We start from the raw sequence: 15,959 nt of genomic DNA, 5'->3' as shown, positions 1-15,959 counted from the left end.
GGACTCACTATAACTTGCGCGTGTAATGCACTGCTGATGACATCACATATTACATCACTCATGACATGGTCAGTGACATCACTGATGACATCACTGATGACACCATCCTTGTGACAGAGAGACTGACCTCCTTTCACTGTAAAGTAACCCTTGAAACACATATTCAAAAATTGAAACTAACATTTTCAAAAAAGTGGAGATACCTATACCAGTTACAACAATCAATTCAGTAATTCCACCATTTACATACACATCCACTCATTCACCAACAGTTCTATATAGTCACTCATACATATACTCACTCATCATATGTATTGAGACACCTATACGTCCGTTAACACACCAACAGTCTTCCAAAAGTTGCTCACACACATATTCACACATGCAAATAAAATATTGAACATCCATTTTTTTGCATATACAGCTATACACACATTTACCACCTTACTTCTAAGGAAACTTACACATACTTACTCTCTTAAACAATCACTTATAGAAACACATACTTATTTAAACAAGAACTCTTTCAATCTCTCACTCTCACATATACTCACTTATATACACCAATACTCACATATACTAGATTAAAACATATGTAGTTACTGATAAAGACACTAGTAAGACAGTCATTCACTTACTAACACATACATATACACACTCATTCACCCATACAGTCCGGCACATATGCTGTCTTCAAAACACATACAAACAGTGAATCAGTCATTGATGCATCTGTGTGCTAAGTAACACCCCCACCAAATCATACAGACACTTATACTGATACAAAAAAAATCTAATAACCAATAAACACACACATGTAGCTACTCACCAACCCATGCAGCCACTTATACACAAAGTGAAACACTGATACAAACATTTAAATATTTAAACAATACTCGCTAATATATGTATTCACTATGATACACTTAATAAGCCAGTTAACCAATTATTTTAAAAAAAAACCTCCATTGAGACACTTATTTAAACATTTATTCTTCCATTGACCTTTACATATACATATATAAAACATGTTTATTTTTCAGAAAGGCACACATTCACTGGATGGTGTCATCAGTGATGTCATGAGTGATGTCACGAATGATGTAATATGTGATGTCATCAGCAGTGCATTACACGCGCAAGTTATAGTGAGTCCAACTAACTATAACGTGGGAATTTCAATGGTTTTTTGTCAGTAAAATTTCCAGATAACTATAACTGGTGTGAAACCTATGGTTTTTTCAGTGAATATATATTTATATATATATATAGTTAGGAATTAGCATTTACAAAACCTTATTTTACTCACACAAAACCATTGAAATTCGCATATATAGTTAGTGTTAGACCTGACATCATTGGCTTGAGTCTCTCCTCCATTTTTCTGTTTGCCTCTACTGTTTTACGATGTTTTGCTGGTATATGCTTTGGGCGCCGTGTCACTGCTAATCAGTGCCATAGCGCAAGTGCTCCCGATGTTAAAATGATGTATCGATTGTATCCATGTTTGGCTTATTTGGTTTACTGTCAGTCCCTAGTCTAGTGCACCAGGAGTGCCGGGGCTTGTAAATACAAATGCCGCTCGTGGGCTTGCAGCACGTGTTGTGCCACCCACAGGAGCGGCCTTGGAAAAGAATGTCTACGGGCCGGTCATTGCGAGACCCACGTGCAGTCTTGTACTGTCACGCTGGCTGCGCAGGTATACCTACTTGCCAGCCCCTCCAACCTTCCCTTAACTTCATGTTAGTCACCCCTATGGTAGGCCCGTGGGCAGGGTGCATTGTAAGTGTAAGGAAGGACACGCCTGACCAAGTTGGCATGTCCTGATAGTGAAGTACCGCCATCTTCGTGCTTCACTATTGCGAGGTAGCCTGCTCTCCATTGATTAGAATGGGCCGCCGGGATTATTAATGCTATGATCCTAGCTGGCTCGGAGAGCACGGTGCAATGTCGAGTTTGGTATCCCTGAACTCGGGGTTTAATTACGCATCCGTTGGTGTGGATGGTTTTTGGACTCTGGGTTCGAAAATAGCACTTTTAGAAAGTGTCTATTTTCTTGCCTAACCATATATGGTCTCTGCTGGTCTTGCGTGTGTGTGACAGGAGCTGGATGGCTCCAGAGGTCTGGATGAGTCAGTGTGGGATGAGTGGGACATTTATGTTGAGAGTAGGGGGAGAGTAGCTGTTGATAGCCTGCCTTGCCTGGTACAATGCTGGCTCCACCTCCTGCCAAGCGACTGATGGCTCTGTGCCTGCCATGGACGATCCTAGCCCCACCTCCTGCCAGGAGGGCGATAGCTCTGCTCCTGCCAGTATCAATGCTGGCTCCACCTCCTGCGGGGCGTCTGAGGACTCTGCCCGGCTCAATGAATAGGCCAGGGGCTACTGCCTAGCTCCACCCACCACAGACCCAGGATGTTGGGAAACCCCCGGCATAGACAAAGGGATCAAAGACGAAAAGGGGTATAAGAGAAGGACCCCTGAACTAGGAAATCAGATCACTTCTGACAAGGAACCCTGTAACCAAGGACAAGAAGCCTGCTGATCTAAAGGACTGCCTACCCCTTCTGCCAGTGTGCTGTTGTTGGGGGAATCCTGCAGTGCTTCTTTATTTTTGCCAAGGAACCAGGAGAGAGGAACTGTGTGTGTACTCTCACGCTTGCTAAGAAAATCTCCAAGGACTGGAAGAGTGCCAGTCTCCTGCTGAAGTCACAGGGCTAAAGGACTTCATCTGCTAAAAGTGCTATTTGCTGGAAGTGTGAATCCAGCACCTCTGAAAGGAACAGCGATCACGACGACCGGACGCTGGGCCCAACCGACGCCAGCAGCAACGCCAGTGAGTAGGAGTACGGCTCTAACTCCAGAGGACCTCGTGTCTGCCCCGCTGCTGATCGCATCAACCGTGTGCCCTTCGACGCCGTGAGCGCTGCTCACTCTGTGCAACTGCATCATCGACGACGCCTGCTGAGGCCTGATCGACAACGAAGACGCGACGCCGGATTGCTCGACGCCGCTGATCATCGTGTGCTTCATTTTCCTAAGGTACTGTGTTGTTGGGGGTCCGGGTGACTCCGGGCTCGACGTAGCGCTCCTCGCGGTCGACGCCGAACCTGTGGATTAACTTTGCCTCGACGTTGTGTAACTCCCGTGTGGGTTACCCTGTTGCTAAGAACTGTGTTTCCAAGAAGAAGATTTGCTTGTTACTAAAAGACTTTTGTGCTAAAGAAGAAACTACCTTTGAACTATCCTTTTTCCTTCCCGAACGTATTTATTCCGATTGTGTACAGTTTTGCCGTTATTTGGTCTTGTGCTAAGTCTTATATAAAAATACTTATTTTTATAATACTACTGTGTCGTGTCCATTTGTATTGTATTCACTTTATCACTGTATGTGGTCATAATTGCTTAACACACAGCCTCTGAGATAAGCCTGTTCTGCTCTGCCAAGCTACCAAGGGGGTGAGCAGGGGTTATCGAAGGGTGTGATCCCCTTGCCCTGACTAGAAAAGGAGTGTCCCTATTTGTCAGAAGTGTATACCTCTGCCAACTAGAGACAGCCGGTTCTAACATTGGATGCAGCGGTGAGGATTTGGACCTTGCATTTATGACCCATGTACAGTGATTAGTGTGCGCTACGTAGTGAAAGCAGACCATAGCGCAGTCACAATCTGATTCGGAAGGATCCTATTTTTGTTCTCCGCTTTTCTGAAACTTGATTTTCTGAACACTGCCAGTTGTAACCATGAGTGACAACGGAGTCACTGCCCCTGCTATCGTTGTTGTTGAAGAGTTCGAGAGGAGTAAGCTAAAAAGATACAAGAAAGATGAGCTGAAACACTTTTGCAACCAGTTTGAAGTTCCTACCACCGGCCTCTCGAGAAAAGATGATTTTTATAAAGCATTACAGGCCTGGTGGGAATCCAGAAATCCCTCTGATGTGGTGGTGGCACCCACAGAGGAAGGGGATGAGGAGGTGCCAGTGAATGGACCTGTGCCCTCTCCCGGAAGCAGTGTTTCCTCCAAAGGTCTTTCCCCTGAAGAAAGAGAAGAAAGGGCGAAAGAGCGAGCTTACAACATGGAGATGGCAAGGCTAAAGATAAATGGGCAGTTGGAGTTAGAAAATGCAAGAGGTAGAAGGGAAGCTGACTTAGAGATCAAAAAGTTGGAGTTTGAACGAGAGAAGTTAGCTTTGGAGCGTGAAGCCAGGTTGAGGGAACTGGATATCCAAGCTAAAAAGTTAGAGTTGAATCCCTCTGGTGGCAGCGTTCCATCCGAGCCTGCAGAAAGTAAGTTTTACTTCCCGAAAGATGTGATCAAAGATTACAATAAGAATGAAGATATTGGTCAGTGGTTTAAAGCATATGAGTTAGCATTGTTGGCCCACCAGGTCCCTGAGAAGAATTGGGGAGCGGGGTTGTGGGGTCGCTTTGTGAACGAGGGAAGAGATACCCTGTTAGACATGCCTGTTGCGGATAGGATGTCGTATGCTCATATGAAAGATGCTTTAATGTTGCGATATGGTTTAACCCCCGAGCAGTACAGACAAGCTTTTAGAGAATGCAAGAAGTTGCCTGGTACGACGTGGGTTGAATATGTGTCTTATTTTTGCAGAGCCATGGATGGTTGGGTAAAGGGCAGCAAAGTGGAAAGTTATGAAGCTCTCTATGATCTGTTTGCGTGGGAGCACTTGTCTAATAACTGTTTTCCAGAGCTGCGCCAGCACCTGATTGATAGCAAGATATCTAACCCTAGAAAACTTGCTGAGGAGGCGGACCGCTGGGTCAGTACCAGGGTCCACAAGGGTCCAGTGGGAGACTCAGCCAAAGGTGGGCAGGGTCCCCAGCAGAAGAGTGGGGGGGACAAGGGAAAACAGAAGGAGTCTCAGAAAGGGCCCCAAAGTAATCCCCAAGGGAACCAAGGGAAAGGTTCCCAGCCTCCCCCTGAGAAGAAGCCAGGGGCCCCGACGGGTAAACCTGTTCATAGGGGCCCCCTAACCTGCTACGGTTGTGGGCAGGTGGGACACCGGTTTTATGACCCCCAGTGTCCCAAGAAGGATTCGAATGCACCGCCGCGTGCGCCCCGTCGTCAGTTGGCAAGTGTAGCCTTGGGAGGGGAGGAGATGGTTGTCCATGGTGGGAGGGGTCCCACAGAAATGTCCCTGGTCTCGCTAGGAGACATGCAAATGGTCCCTCCACCCCCTCTGCCTAGTAACACTAGTAAATATAGGCAGTGGGTGACCATTAATGGCCATAGAGTGGAAGCTCTCAGAGACACCGGAGCGAGTGTGACAGCTGTCAAGTGTCACTTGGTGTCCAGAGAGCAGGTGGTTCCCCACGCATTCTACCCCGTGATAGCTGCCGATAACTCCCAGAAAGAGTGTGAGGTGGCTCAGGTTTCCTTTGAATGGGGGGGAGTTTCAGGTACTCTTCAGGTTGCTGTGAGGCCCGCCATGCCTGTCGACTGTCTCCTGGGCAATGATTTGGAAGACTCCCCTTGGGCTAAGGTGGAGAGAGCGGCGCACTTGAAAATGTTGGGTGTGCCAGAGTGGGTGTGTGCAACCACTCGATCCATGACAGCGAGTAAGGGTGTTGATGGGGTCCCGGAGCCTGAAAGTACGGCCCAGGACCCAGCTGTGAAGAGAAGAGGCAGGAGGCGCGGGAAACCGGCCCCCGTCGTTCCCGTGGTCCAGAAGGAGGTAGACCCTGAGGGGGATGCCCTGGAGCCCACAGGGGAACAAATTGCCGAACTGGGAGATCTGCCCGAGCTGACCCACTGGCAGCAGGATGGTGGTCCCTCCAGGGAGGAATTCTGTGCGGAACAGAAGGTGTGCCCTTCTCTTGTGGGCATGAGGCAGCAGGCCTCAGCCCAATCCTCAGGTGATCAGTCAGGGTCACATTTTGTGTACTGGGAGAACGACCTCCTGTATAGCGAGCCTAAGGCTGCTGAGCCTGGGTCAGCCCGTGTGCTGGTGGTACCCCAGCGCTTCAGAGCCTTCCTACTGGGTTTGGCTCATGACGTACCGTTAGCTGGACATCTGGGGCAGGACAAGACCTATGACAGGCTTGTCACCCATTTCTATTGGCCTCAGATGCGTAGGGATGTAGACATCCATTGCAAGACTTGTCGCACTTGCCAGGCAAGTGGGAAAAGCGGAAGGAAGCAGAAGGCTCCCTTCCAACCTTTTCCAGTGGTCAGCACCCCCTTTGACCGGGTGGGTATTGACATTGTTGGGCCCCTGGACCCCAAGACAGCCCTGGGCAACAGGTTCATCCTGGTCTTGGTGGACCATGCCACGAGGTACCCGGAAGCCATCCCTCTCAGAACAGTGATGGCCCCCGTGGTGGGACGGGCACTGATGGGTGTTTTCTCCCGGATGGGGTTCCCCAGAGAGGTGGTGTCCGACCGAGACACCAACTTCATTTCGAACTATATGAAGTCTCTGTGGAAGGAGTGTGGGGTAACCTACAAGTTCACCACTCCTTACCACCCTCAAGGAAATGGGCTGGTTGAGAGATTCAACCGGACCGTGAAAGGCATGATTATGGGTCTTGAAGAACCAATGAGGCGGAAATGGGACGTCCTCTTGCCATGCCTATTATTTGCTTACCGTGAGGTACCGCAGAAGGCTCTAGGGTTCAGCCCCTTTGAGCTCTTATACGGTCACCCGGTAAGAGGGCCTTTGAGTCTGGTCAAGGAAGGCTGGGAGCAATCTCCCAGGAAACCTCCCCAGGATGTATACAGCTACATGCTGGCCTTTCTGAACCAGACTCGGCGCTTCAGAGAACTTGCTCAGGCGAATCTGGAGGCCAGCCAGGAGGAGATGAAGCGTTGGTACGACCGGAATGCCACTCTGGTAGAGCTTCAGCCTGGTCAGGAAGTGTGGGTCATGTCCCCTGTGGAACCTTGTGCGCTCAAGGACAGGTGGACTGGACCGTTTAAGGTTGTGGAGAAAAAGAGCGATGTCACCTACCTGGTGGACTTGAAATCTCCCAGGAATCCCTTGCGGGTCCTGCATGTCAACCGTTTGAAGCCCCACTTAGAAAGGTCCGAAGTGGGCATGCTCCTAGCTACAGATGATGGAACGGAGGAGGAGAGTGAGCCTCTTCCTGACCTCCTGTATGCTAAAGAGCAAGACGGGTCAGTGGATGGTGTGGTCCTCTCTGACACACTGACCCTTGAACAGAGACAGGATTGTCACCAACTGTTGGGGCAATTCCCGGATCTGTTTTCCTTGGTTCCGGGTGTCACGCATTGGTGTGTCCATGACGTTGACACCGGAGACAGCCCTCCTGTGAAGCACAAGGCTTACAGGGTGACTGACAAGGTCAGAGCGTACATTAAGGAGGAGGTCTCCAAAATGTTCGCGTTAGGGGTGATTGAGTCCTCTAGCAGTCCTTGGGCCAGCCCAGTGGTCTTGGTCCCGAAGGCTGCAGCGCCTGGTGCTTCACCAGAACTCCGGTTCTGCGTGGACTACCGAGGGCTCAATTCGGTCACGAAGACTGACGCGCACCCCATCCCCAGAGCTGATGAGCTCATCGATCGGTTGGGAGCTGCCCGGTACCTTAGTACGTTTGACTTAATGTCTGGGTACTGGCAGATCGCCTTGACCGATGGGGCAAAAGAGAGGTCAGCGTTCTCCACACCAGATGGGCTATACCAGTTCCGGGTGATGCCCTTTGGGATGAAGAATGCCCCTGCCACCTTCCAGAGGTTGGTCAACCAGGTCTTGGCTGGACTGGAGGACTTCAGTGCCGCCTACCTGGACGACATCGCAGTGTTCAGCGCCAGCTGGGAGGAACACTTGCGCCACCTCCAGGAAGTGTTGTTGGCTCTGCGCGGTGCAGGCCTCACAATCAAAGCCAGTAAGTGCCAGATTGGGCAGGGTTCTGTGGTGTACTTGGGGCACCAAGTAGGGAGCGGCAAGGTTGCCCCCCTGCAACCCAAGATTGATACCATCCTGGCTTGGGCGCCGCCCAAAACCCAAACGCAGGTGAGAGCCTTTTTAGGACTCACAGGTTATTACAGGAGGTTTGTCAAGGATTACGGTAACATTGTGCACCCCTTGACTTCGCTGACTTCCAGGAAGCAGCCACGAAACGTGATCTGGACTGATGCCTGTCAAACGGCCTTTGACACCCTGAAAACCGCAATGTGCACAGCACCTATACTCCAGGCACCCGACTTTTCGAAAGAATTCATTGTTCAGACGGACGCTTCAGAGCATGGCGTGGGGGCTGTTCTAGCTCAGGTGAATGAAGAGGGCCGAGACTTGCCTGTAGCCTTCATCAGCAGGAGGTTACTTCTCAGGGAAACTAGGTGGAGTGCGATAGAGAGAGAAGCATTTGCTGTGGTCTGGGCGCTGAAGAAGCTAAGACCCTACCTGTTTGGGACTCACTTCCGGGTTCAGACAGACCACAGGCCCCTCAGATGGTTGATGCAAATGAGGGGTGAGAACCCAAAACTGTTGAGGTGGTCCATTGCTCTACAGGGGATGGACTTTACGGTGGAACACCGCCCTGGCACAGATCACGCCAATGCTGATGGTCTGTCCAGATTTTTCCGCCTTAGTGATGAGGACTCCCTAGGTTAAGGGTAGTTCTTCCCACATTTCAGCTGGAGGGGACACGTGTTAGACCTGACATCATTGGCTTGAGTCTCTCCTCCATTTTTCTGTTTGCCTCTACTGTTTTACGATGTTTTGCTGGTATATGCTTTGGGCGCCGTGTCACTGCTAATCAGTGCCATAGCGCAAGTGCTCCCGATGTTAAAATGATGTATCGATTGTATCCATGTTTGGCTTATTTGGTTTACTGTCAGTCCCTAGTCTAGTGCACCAGGAGTGCCGGGGCTTGTAAATACAAATGCCGCTCGTGGGCTTGCAGCACGTGTTGTGCCACCCACAGGAGCGGCCTTGGAAAAGAATGTCTACGGGTCGGTCATTGCGAGACCCACGTGCAGTCTTGTACTGTCACGCTGGCTGCGCAGGTATACCTAATTGCCAGCCCCTCCAACCTTCCCTTAACTTCATGTTAGTCACCCCTATGGTAGGCCCGTGGCAGGGTGCATTGTAAGTGTAAGGAAGGACACGCCTGACCAAGTTGGCATGTCCTGATAGTGAAGTACCGCCATCTTCGTGCTTCACTATTGCGAGGTAGCCTGCTCTCCATTGATTAGAATGGGCCGCCGGGATTATTAATGCTATGATCCTAGCTGGCTCGGAGAGCACGGTGCAATGTCGAGTTTGGTATCCCTGAACTCGGGGTTTAATTACGCATCCGTTGGTGTGGATGGTTTTTGGACTCTGGGTTCGAAAATAGCACTTTTAGAAAGTGTCTATTTTCTTGCCTAACCATATCTGGTCTCTGCTGGTCTTGCGTGTGTGTGACAGGAGCTGGGTGGCTCCAGAGGTCTGGATGAGTCAGTGTGGGATGAGTGGGACATTTACGTTGAGAGTAGGGGGAGAGTAGCTGTTGATAGCCTGCCTTGCCTGGTACAATGCTGGCTCCACCTCCTGCCAAGCGACTGATGGCTCTGTGCCTGCCATGGACGATCCTAGCCCCACCTCCTGCCAGGAGGGCGATAGCTCTGCTCCTGCCAGTATCAATGCTGGCTCCACCTCCTGCGGGGCGTCTGAGGACTCTGCCCGGCTCAATGAATAGGCCAGGTGCTACTGCCTAGCTCCACCCACCACAGACCCAGGATGTTGGGAAACCCCCGGCATAGACAAAGGGATCAAAGACGAAAAGGGGTATAAGAGAAGGACCCCTGAACTAGGAAATCAGATCACTTCTGACAAGGAACCCTGTAACCAAGGACAAGAAGCCTGCTGATCTAAAGGACTGCCTACCCCTTCTGCCAGTGTGCTGTTGTTGGGGGAATCCTGCAGTGCTTCTTTATTTTTGCCAAGGAACCAGGAGAGAGGAACTGTGTGTGTACTCTCACGCTTGCTAAGAAAATCTCCAAGGACTGGAAGAGTGCCAGTCTCCTGCTGAAGTCACAGGGCTAAAGGACTTCATCTGCTAAAAGTGCTATTTGCTGGAAGTGTGAATCCAGCACCTCTGAAAGGAACAGCGATCACGACGACCGGACGCTGGGCCCAACCGACGCCAGCAGCAACGCCAGTGAGTAGGAGTACGGCTCTAACTCCAGAGGACCTCGTGTCTGCCCCGCTGCTGATCGCATCAACCGTGTGCCCTTCGACGCCGTGAGCGCTGCTCACTCTGTGCAACTGCATCATCGACGACGCCTGCTGAGGCCTGATCGACACCGAAGACGCGACGCCGGATTGCTCGACGCCGCTGATCATCGTGTGCTTCATTTTCCTAAGGTACTGTGTTGTTGGGGGTCCGGGTGACTCCGGGCTCGACGTAGCGCTCCTCGCGGTCGACGCCGAACCTGTGGATTAACTTTGCCTCGACGTTGTGTAACTCCCGTGTGGGTTACCCTGTTGCTAAGAACTGTGTTTCCAAGAAGAAGATTTGCTTGTTACTAAAAGACTTTTGTGCTAAAGAAGAAACTACCTTTGAACTATCCTTTTTCCTTCCCGAACGTATTTATTCCGATTGTGTACAGTTTTGCCGTTATTTGGTCTTGTGCTAAGTCTTATATAAAAATACTTATTTTTATAATACTACTGTGTCGTGTCCATTTGTAGTGTATTCACTTTATTACTGTATGTGGTCATAATTGCTTAACACACAGCCTCTGAGATAAGCCTGTTCTGCTCTGCCAAGCTACCAAGGGGGTGAGCAGGGGTTATCGAAGGGTGTGATCCCCTTGCCCTGACTAGAAAAGGAGTGTCCCTATTTGTCAGAAGTGTATACCTCTGCCAACTAGAGACAGCCGGTTCTAACAGTTAGTTGCACTAACAATATATCGCGCACCCGCAATCCACTGCTGATCATGTCACATATTACATCATTCATGACATGGTCAGTGACATCACTGATGACATCACTGATGACATCACTGATGACATCTCAAATGACATCACTGAAAACAACATCCAGTGACTGTATGTTTCTGTAAAGTTAAAATATGTCTTACATATTGAAGAATGAGTGGATGTATAAGTGTCTGGATGAAAGATTTAGTAGGTGCATGACTGTCTGTATGAGTGAGTGATTAAATGTGTCTCACTGAGTGCAAGGGTTAGTGACTAAACTGTCTTAATTTGTGCATCATTATGTCTGTTGTTCTGTAAACTGCTGCATGTGTTGATCAGTGTTGTTTTTCAGTGAATTTTCAAGGTTTTGTAAATGCTAATTCCTAACTATATATGGTCTATAACCTATGGTTTTTTCAGTGAATTTCAATGGTTTTTTAATAGCAAATATCAAAAGCTGTAAAATGTATTCTTCTTTTAAAGGAAAAATATATTTTATATGTATTTAATATAATTTTTTTATGTATATACATTTTTTGAGGGAACAAATTTATCAACTATCATGCTGAAGAAGAGTGTGGGGAAAAAAAACAAAGAGGAGGACTAAGAGGAAAGAACAATCAGTTCAGAAATACAATTGCTTTAAAGCATGAAGTGCTTTTCCACACATTTACATTTAAATAACCCATATTAGAACATACAAAATATCTACAGAGGAGACGGTGTACATTGAATTTTAGACTCTTCATTGGTACCTACATGTTGGTACTTACATCACCCACACAACACAACAGCTCTATTCAGAGCTACCCTACCTCAAAGCACTCTAAAATATTATTTTACTATTTCCCTTGGTTTTCCCCTTGTTACGCTTTCCAGAACGCTACCCGGTATGCGGACCGGGTGCTAACAGTGGGTAATTTTTTTTTTTTACATATATGGGCCTCCTCAGCCACCCTCAGAAAACCTAGGGGGTCAGGATATGTCTCCCGTGCCCCCTTATACCCATTCCCAACATTGTTTATCCTCCATCTTGTGACTAAATTCGTCCGAAACACAAGATGGCGGACTCCCGTTACGCTACCGGTGAGCTACCCGGTTCGCGTACCGGGTAGCGCTTCCACCGCGAAAAATCGAAAAAAAATGTATTTTATTTTTTTGCCCCACGGGGCCCTTTAATAGCCAGCACATCAATCCTAGAGGGTTAGGAGGGGTCTACCTTGCCCCTTTCATTCATTTCCCCCTTCGTTTATTTCCACCTCTTGTCTCTCGATCCTACCGAGAGACAAGATGGTGGCCGCTCCGGACTGTTTAGAATGTTGAGAGTCACCGGAGAGCCAATCCGCTTCTCCTCGCGAAGATCCGTTACGCGTCTGGTACGCGAACCGGGGCGCTAACCGGGACGCTGTCACAGATATATATATTTTTTTGAACGTTAATTTCTCAAAATCCACTGGAGCACATATCTTGAGACCTAGCAAAGGCACATCGGGCAAACAGTCTCTACAATTTTGCCAAGTTTCATAGAAATCCATTCAGCCGTTCGAGCTAAAAGTGAGTCCAACCGCCCTATGGAAAACTCAATGTTAAAAACACGTTTTGGGTCCCCCCTTTTTTCTCAGCCCCCGCTTGACGAAACCCCCCCAAACTTTCAGGGGACGCTCAGAAACAAAATGTGCCACTTTCCTGAAAATTTCAGCCCTATTCAAAAAAATCCTAACTATATATACCTACTGGCAACCGCCAGTAGGTAATATGTAACATTTCTATGGCAAAATGAAACCCCTCATTTTGTTCCTTTGCAAATTAAATGTTTTAAGTGTTAACACTTTATTCCAATCAAGATGACTTCAGGTGTGCCATACTTTTGTCATAAGTAAGACTGTTAGCGCTCTAGTTGTTCTTTAGAACACTCTGGGACATTCTGTCACTGGGCTATAGTTGGGTTACATGTGGCTGATATTTGGGCTACATTTGTTTTTTTTGTCTCTGGTGGCCATCTTTGGGCTACATTGGGCTACATTGGGCTATATTGGGCTACATTTGGGCTCTAACATATATATATATAGCCCAATGTAGCCCAATATACATTTTTCAAACTTAATTTTTGTAAAAACCACTGGAGCATATATCTTGAGACATAGCAAAGGCACATCGGGCTACCAGTCCCTACAATTTTGCCAAGTTTTGTGGAAATCCATTCAGCCGTTCGAGCTAAAAGTGAGTCCAACCGCCCTATGGAAAACTCAATGTTAAAAACACGTTTTGGGACCCCCCTTTTTTCTCGGCCTCCGCTTGACGAAACCCCCCCAAACTTTCAGGGGACGCTCAGAAACAAAATGTGCCATTTTCCTGAAAGTTTCAGCCAATTTCGTCCATCAACGGCAAAGTTATTCAACATAGAATTTTCAGAAATCCCTATACAAAAAAATCCTAACTATATATACCTACTGGCGACCGCCAGTAGGTAATATATAACATTTCTATGGCAAAATGAAACCCCTCATTTTGTTCCTTTGCAAATTAAATGTTTTAAGTGTTAACACTTTATTCCAATCAAGATGACTTCAGGTGTGCCATACTTTTGTCATAAGTAAGACTGTTAGCGCTCTAGTTGTTCTTTAGAACACTCTGGGACATTCTGTCACTGGGCTATAGTTGGGCTACATGTGGCTGATATTTGGGCAACATTTGTTTTTTTTGTCTCTGGTGGCCATCTTTGGGCTACATTGGGCTACATTGGGCTACATTTGGGCTCTAACATATATATAGCCCAATGTAGCCCAATATATATTTTTCAAAGTTAATTTTTGTAAAAACCACTGGAGCAAATATCTTGAGACATAGCAAAGGCACATCGGGCTACCAGTCCCTACAATTTTGCCAAGTTTTGTGGAAATCCATTCAGCCGTTCGAGCTAAAAGTGAGTCCAACCGCCCTATGGAAAACTCAATGTTAAAAACATGTTTTGGGACCACCCTTTTTTCTCGGCCCCCGCTTGACGAAACCCCCCCAAACTTTCAGGGGACAATCAGAAACAAACTGTGCCATTTTCCTGAAAATTTCAGCCAATTCCGTCCATCAACGCCAAAGTTATTCAACATAGAATTTTCAGAAATCCCTATTCAAAAAAATCCTAACTATATATACCTACTGGCGACCGCCAGTAGGTAATATACACACATATATATATATCCAGTCTTGCCAAACTTGTACATTTTGAAGAAGGCGCTGACACCATGAATCTGAATCCAAACTCGATTTATTCGATCAGTATCTGCTTAGACGCGTTTCGGCGTTGCCGCCTTGTTCACTACATCTGCATTTACATTTCGTTTCTACATATATACAAGACAAGAGTCATGGGCGTGTCTATTAATTAACATACAAGTTCAAACCAGATGTTGCCATGGTTACAATGAGGCTCACCTGTGTGTTAGAAAGGTCTTTCTTCAGTTTTTGCACATTTGACACGTTTTACTTCAGAAATATATTTTAAACATGATTTAAATTCATACAATCACCAAAACATGTGTTAAAAATAATATTAGTAACCTTGTTTGTCATGTAGCATGTTAATATTCACAGCTAACATTTAAGGTAAATGACAATGCATGAGATTCTCGTGAGAGAAAAAAATATATATTAATTAGCACACTTTGCTACTGGTTCCCCGTGTGCTTGCCATGGATGTTCCTAATAAAAGGTCCTGTTTTGGTAGGCCCTATGGTTTGCCTGTGTTAACTTTGTATGTAACCTCCAAACGTGACAGCATGTTTGTTTGAGCGTGCTCACCAACCCGGTTAGCTGCGTCGTGTCACAGACTGAAAATACCGCAGTAAGTAGTGCGAGCGCTTAGGCTGCTTTTGTGATTACACGTATATACATGCCCATTGCTGCCGCTCGTGGTTATGCGCCAGAGTTCTATGCAGTATTGCCCGAGTGGGCCTAACTACTTGTTCGAAATTGTGTGGCACTGACAGTGAAAAACATTTGTTACTGGCTTGCGCATTAATCACTGTTATTGGTTTGTAGTCAGTAGCGTGTTTGGTATTGTAGAATGTATCACGTCTGGAGTTAGGCTTTGTATTTCACTTGCGCGTGTGTTATTTAGCGCTGAACATCCAAAAGGTGTCTCTCTAAGTAGAGTGAGTGGACGGGGGGTACATGAAGCAAAGTGGCTGCATGTGAATCGTGAGGTGTAAAATATGGTGATAAGTGCTATGTACTCGGACATATTATGTGTTTAAAATGTGCTTAAATTGTGCCCCTGGGTGACCCGTGAATTATGTCGTAGATGAACTGCAGATGTTTCACGAATGGTACTCGGGGAGAGGAGGATATAAAATAGATGTATCCTAGTAACTTGGTTATAAGTGGACACTTAAGGCTTCGTCCGCATTCAGGCCGAATGGGATCTTGGAGTTAAGGAGTATAATATACCTTGACTCCAAGCGGCGCAAAGCCGTTCGAGCTAAAAGTGAGTCCAACCGCCCTATGGAAAACTCAATGTTAAAAACACGTTTTGGGTCCCCCCTTTTTTCTCAGCCCCCGCTTGACGAAACCCCCCCAAACTTTCAGGGGACGCTCAGAAACAAAATGTGCCACTTTCCTGAAAATTTCAGCCCTATTCAAAAAAATCCTAACTATATATACCTACTGGCAACCGCCAGTAGGTAATATATAACATTTCTATGGCAAAATGAAACCCCTCATTTTGTTCCTTTGCAAATTAAATGTTTTAAGTGTTAACACTTTATTCCAATCAAGATGACTTCAGGTGTGCCATACGTTTGTCATAAGTAAGACTGTTAGCGCTCTAGTTGTTCTTTAGAACACTCTGGGACATTCTGTCACTGGGCTATAGTTGGGCTACATGTGGCTGATATTTGGGCAACATTTGTTTTTTTTGTCTCTGGTGGCCATCTTTGGGCTACATTGGGCTACATTGGGCTACATTGGGCTACATTTGGGCTCTAACATATATATAGCCCAATGTAGCCCAATATATATTTTTCAAAGTTAATTTTTGTAAAAACCACTGGAGCAAATATCTTGAGACATAGCAAAGGCA

Source organism: Lissotriton vulgaris, unplaced genomic scaffold (assembly GCF_964263255.1).
Source record: "Lissotriton vulgaris unplaced genomic scaffold, aLisVul1.2 SCAFFOLD_1017, whole genome shotgun sequence".
NCBI classification, from domain to species: Eukaryota; Metazoa; Chordata; class Amphibia; order Caudata; family Salamandridae; genus Lissotriton; species Lissotriton vulgaris.
Note: the sequence above shows the minus strand (reverse complement) of the source record.